The following is a 6,001-nucleotide window of genomic DNA, read 5'->3' as shown; positions in this document are numbered from 1 at the left end:
ATGCCCCAATTAACTCCCAGCTGCGGCTGTGCGCCTCCCCGCGCAGCTCCTCCTCTGGCGGGGCGGGGCGGGGCGGGCGCCGGCGCTGCCCGGGGCGGGGAGGAGCGAGCCGGGTGCTGCGGGGCTGGGCTTCCCCCGGGAGCGGCCTCAGACGAGCCGGGCGGGTGTGGGTGAGACGGGCTTGGCCCTGAGAATGGCAGCAGCCTGGCTCGGGGCTCCCAGGAGTCTCTCAAGAGCCATCACGAGGGTACTTAATTATTATAATGATCGGATGATAATAATGATGGTAGCAACAACAAGAACAACAACAACAACACCGCGAATAATGATTAGTGTTGCCAGTAGCTGGAGGGAAGTGGTTATTCCTCTTTAGTCAGCCCCACCTCCAGTTTTGGGACACCTACAGAAAGGATGTGGAGGAGTTGGAGAGCGTCCAGCACAAATGTTTGGGGAGCTGGGGCACGGGAGGGGAGGCAGCGGGAACTGGGCTGGTTTAGTCCAGGGAGGAGAAGACCGAGCAGGGATTTAATAGCAGCGGTCAGCTCCCTAAAGAGTGGCACAGAGAGGATGGAGCTGGGCTGGTCTCAGTGGTGGCAGATGACAACAAGGAGCAATGGGCTCAAGTCGTAGCAAGGGAAATTTAGGTTGGATATTAGGAAAAGCTTTCTCCCAAGGAGGGTTGTAAAGTGCAGGAACAGGTTACCTGTGGACTCTCCATCCTTGGAGGTTTAAGACCCGGCTAGACAAAGCCTTGGCTGGGATGGTGTAGTTGAGGATGGTCCTGCTTTGAGCAGGGGGTTGGACTAGATGTGACCTCCTGAGGTCCCTTCCAACCCTCATTTTCTATGGGGATAATAATGATGATGATGATGGCAATAATAGTATTCATCATCTAGTGGTTCTCTTCGCCCATTTCTGGTCTCTCTGGCCATGCTGACAAGCTCTTCTTAGCAATCTTGCAGGGCAGAGGTCAGATTGTACACATGGGAGATAAAATCCCACTTGTATGTGTCCTTCCCCCCACCACAAAGAGATGCCTGGCTGTCTTAAGTACTCAGAGGATTTCAAACCACCAGTGAGTGTTTCACTACTTGGAATCTTTGTTTCCTTTCTTGCAAGGATAAAAACACTTCCCCTTTTGAATCAGGTTGAATTTCAGAGCCTCCCAACTCAGTGTTTGCATGATAAATACTTCAGGGGAATGCGTATTTGTTTGATGGCTTTAAAAAGAAGCAGGACGAATTACAAAATAAATCGTGCAAGCAAATATATTGGTTGCAACCTCCCTCCCTCCCTCCCCCTCCCGCAAAAAACCCCAAACCTCAGTCTGGGGACAAACTTGACCTGACAATGTCTCTTGAAGATGGCTCCTTTTTATCATTCTGCGGTGAAAGGTCTGCTGTGGCCACACCACTTGGAGCTGTGAACTTGCGAGTTGTCATAAATTAAGCAGCACTATTGAATGGGATACCTCCCAGGACCAGCTAAGTGCTGCAGGAAGTGGTATGAATGATTCAGGAGGTGGCACTCTGCCATCTGAGTCAGTATTGAACCAATGCCCCACCAGGCTGCCGAAAGTATTGTTTTTCTGGATTAGACATTACCATCAGGCCTTGACTGCTGCTGATCGCTCGAGCTCCTTATTTTTCAAACGAAGAGCCAGGCTAGTTTTTGTGTCACAATGAAATGCAAAGGACTTAATTCTCATCCGCACTTAAGCAGGGCCCTAATTTTAAATGAGAGGCCAGCTCAAACTGTGTAATTGCATTCTTCTTCCTTAAATGCTATTTTAATTAGCTGCGATCCACCCCACTTTCTCTCCTGTGTATTATTACTATGCTCTTTTTAGGGACAGCTGAAACTCAGTCATGCGGAAAGGTATTTGAGTGCGTGTGTCCCAGAAAGGCTCTGTCTTCACTGGGAAAGGTGCTTTGTTTTGTTTTGTTCGTTAAGTAGGATAACTAATAACCTGTAGTGTGGCCTGTTGTTTAATATGGACCGCAGCTATCCATGCCTGGTAGCTATCTCTCAGTCAAAACTACAGAGCCTTGTCTTTGTTAAGATTTTATAGTGGAATAGCCAACCTGTGTGGTTTACCCGTTGTAAAAAGCCCACAAAAACAAAACATTTTGCAAAGACATCACCATCTGAGTAACTTTGCTCAGGCAAGTAATCTTGTAGTACCTAGCGGGATAGCTCATGTCTCCAGTTACTCATATGTCAGTCTATGTAGGACCAGGGCATTAGTTTGTTAAGCATGTTTGCAGAGGAAGGTTGCTGTATGCCAGCTATTGTGGTTCTTTAAAAAGTGCATTAGCATTACATTAAGGTTATTACTGTAGCTGACCAGAAACACCAGGGAATTTATAGCTACAGCACAAGGTCCTTTTCTTAGCACACTACACAGGAGGAGGGAAATGGGAGAAACTAACATTAAATAAATATGTGTTTAGGGTGGCAATTTGAAAACCACTTTGCTTTGACCTAATTCTGCTCCCATTGAAATCATTGGGAGTTTTCCATTCATTCCAAGGGGAGCAGTAAGAACTTTTGTTCAGGCTCACTCATGTACTGCCAGACCCCGCAGGTCCATCCTAGGCCGCAAACAGGAGAAGGGTTGCCAGAAGGAAGGAGTAGGGAGTGCAGGATTGTCCCCTGGGTAAGGGCTCCAGGGTTACCCACCCACACCATTGCCGCTTGCTGTGTGTATCCTTCTTTGTGTGGGGAACACGTTCCTGCTGGAGGTTTGCAGCTGCTGCTCAGGTCTTTCATGTCCCCACACGTGTAGCATGTCTCTGTGCTCAAGGTCATAATGAAATTTGTGTCCAAGGTATGGCAACCAGCTTGAGTTTTACATCTTGAAACTTCAGAAGGGGCTCTGCATTGGAGCTCTGTGGGCCAGTGCTCATAGTCAGCAGTGCAGAGGGGGACTAAATTATACCCGTGTTTACTTTACGGCTCTTTTAAACCCTCCAAACAGCAGAAAGTGCAAATGCAAAACTGGCCTACGGGAGCTAGACAAACACTCAAGTAGACTTGTCATCCAGAAAGGGGCAGCCACGCCACTGTCTGACTGCTTGGGAAAGGTGTTGGAGTAGGATCTGGGTCTGGTGTTTGTCCACAGGGAGCATGTGGCCAGCAGCAGCACAAATGTCTGCCCTGGTATTGTGTTAATATGCCTCAAACCAACCTGTTGGTCCCTTCCAGATACAGCATGGAGGGGGTCTTTGTTGGTCATTTGTTCAGTGTCAGGACTCTGCCAATGAGGGACCACTGCTGCTGGTGTTCACTGGGAGACCACTGAGCTATTGAATACATGCAGCCAAAAGGCCATTAGGATATTAAAACTGGTCTGAGGTCAAACTGATGACCCAAAGAGGAAATTTCTGTAGACCCCTATCCACTGCCGGAGGTGTCAAGTTCCCTCCCTGAGAGAGTTAACAAATTACCAGTCTGATTTGATGCTCGGAGGTGGGGGTTGGGATATTTCCTCGCTCGCAGAAACCTTATGCTGCATGTCTGGCGCGTCCTGGGGACTTGTTCCATGGCAACATAGTGCTGGAGCACCATGGCAGGGAACCTGGTGCCCGTGTGAATGCAAAGCTCTTGCTAACAAGGGCATTACCGGTCAGCTTTAGATGCAAGTAACCATGACGCTTCCTGGGTCTGAAGCTGTGGGGGCCCCCACTAGGCTAAGCTACATGATATCTCCAGGGTAGCAGCGGAGGTCCTTCAGTGTGGCAGGACCCACACCTTACCATATGCCTGAAGCCCCTGGAAGTCGAACACTAGCTGCGGCTACCGCACAGAGATATGAAAGAGGACTGCCACAAGCACCTCCAGCCCCTGCATGCCAACCTATGCTATGGATCAGTGTGAGACGTGAGCCCTCTTTTGTAGCTGCAGAGTTGGAGGACCTTGTCACCAATGCTTTCAAGAAAGAAGGTGAGAGGCAAGGATTTCATAGGGCGATATCTTTTATTGGACCGACTGCATAAGTGGGATGGTTAGTTTTCAAATGCCAAACATCCTTTTTTAGGTTAGAAGTCAGCCAGATGGGTGAACTCTTTAGGAAAGATGGCATTAGCATGCCTGTGAAGTCGACTGTAGTATTAGCTATATGCTAGTAAGAGCTCGCCTCCCACCACTGGGGATGCTTACTCCTTGACAGTCTAGGTGTTGTAACTGAAGTAATGAGGCTTAAAGTGGAAAAAGAGGTTAGACACCCAGCTAGAGAATGATGACAGCAGAAGGCAGAAAGAGCATATACCGGGTGTTTGTAAAAAAAAGACTCTTAATCTGCCCCAATCCCACTGACTCTCTTCACCCTTCTGTCTGCTGGGGAATGGGAAAATAAAAAACAGGAGCTGAAATCTAGTCTGGCTACTTCTGGCAGCTGAGATGTGGGGATCACGTTCAGCTAAACCACATGGCGGGGCATGCAGCATGAACAGCATCAAAATGTCAAGAGAGATGTGTGAGTTTGAATCTGTTTCTCCCCCAGGAAGGGGTCAGGGTCAGACCAGATGGAGAGGCCAAGCTAGCACAAGCTATACGAGGAGGGGGGAGAGCAGGGGGCCTTTCGTGACATATGGGCCAAATGCATCCCAGGCATGACCTGGGTAACCCCAGTAGCGCTACACCGAGAAAGCATATGATCCTTTGAACACAGAACTACAAAATTTCAGGCAGCTTGAGTCAGAAAAGAGAAATAGCAAAGGAAATGATTTCACCCCACCTCTTCCTAGTAACAATGAACCCTGTGCTGAAACATTCAAAAGTGATGGGTGGTTTTAGGTGTTCAGCTAGCAACAACTTAACAGGGTCTGGTTTTCAGAGGGCAAGTGATATCAGGCACCCAAAATCACTCTTTAAAATTTAGGCCCATTGATGTCAAAGAACAGACAAGCACAGGGAATTGGGAGCCTGGCTCATCCACTGACTTTCTGTGACCTTTTAACAATTTGTGCCTTTGTTTCTTTGGGAGCGAACTATTGCAGTGCAAGGAGCTTACCCTTAAATCTTTTCAGAAACTTAAACTGGTGCATTATGCACTCGCTTATCTTGCCAAGAGCACGTTACATCCCTGGGAAGTAAAGAAGTATTATTATTTTCTAACTGAGGGATTAAGTGACTTGTCCAAGGTCAGGTACAAGGTGCCTGTGCCAGACTGGGAGCTGAACAAAGTTCTCTCGAGTCCCAAGTTGGCTCTTTAATAGCCACTAAGCCACTTGGTCTCCCAGTCAAACAAGGCAACCCCTCAGAAACCCTAAAGGGAATGCAACTTCTCACCCAGCCTGGAAACAGCAACATGGCACCAGTTTGGGTACAGAAGAGGGCTGTTGTCCCATCACCTGGGTGCAGAAAATAAGTCCTTACTCCCTGGAGAAACTCCCCTCCCAGAGTGATGCACCATGGTGCCTCCATCCTAACCCCTGTGGATCCCCCTATTCATTGTACATGGCCTCTGTTCATGGAAAGCATTCAAAAGACTGCCCCAGTCAGAACAAGTGTCCTGCTCTGTGGACAGTATGAGCTGAATTTCTTCTCTCTGCACTGCTGCAACCACCTTGAGGTATAAAAGGGCTACGCTGACATGTAACACACCAACAGGATCTACCACCCAATTCCCCAGGGATATAGGACACCTCATTGATACATCCAGGGTTCGAATTATGGGGGGAGCTTGGAGGGGCTGAGCCCTTCTCCCCCCCATAAGAGATAAGAGCCTCCCTGTAAGATTTGAAAATCATAACTTGGGGGGGGGGTCTCCAATTTTATTAGGGCACCATGATGGGCAGTCCATTTTTATTTTTTTTTGCAGACCCCCCCAAGAGTCAAAACGCCATTCGAACCCTGGACACATCTGGTAACACAGGGGTTGGAAACCTACCCAAAGCTGCTAAGTAACTGCAGACTCAGTATGTTAACTTCCTTGGCAAGGGGGAAGCTTTCTATAGAGCTTATCGTTGGAGTCTAGCTCCTTTTGATTAAGTTTGAC

The sequence above is a fragment of the Alligator sinensis genome, unplaced genomic scaffold (genome assembly GCF_000455745.1).
Source record: "Alligator sinensis unplaced genomic scaffold, ASM45574v1 scaffold457_1, whole genome shotgun sequence".
Lineage (NCBI taxonomy): Eukaryota > Metazoa > Chordata > Crocodylia > Alligatoridae > Alligator > Alligator sinensis.
The sequence above is the reverse complement of the archived record's forward strand: the minus strand, read 5'-3'. Positions refer to the sequence as shown.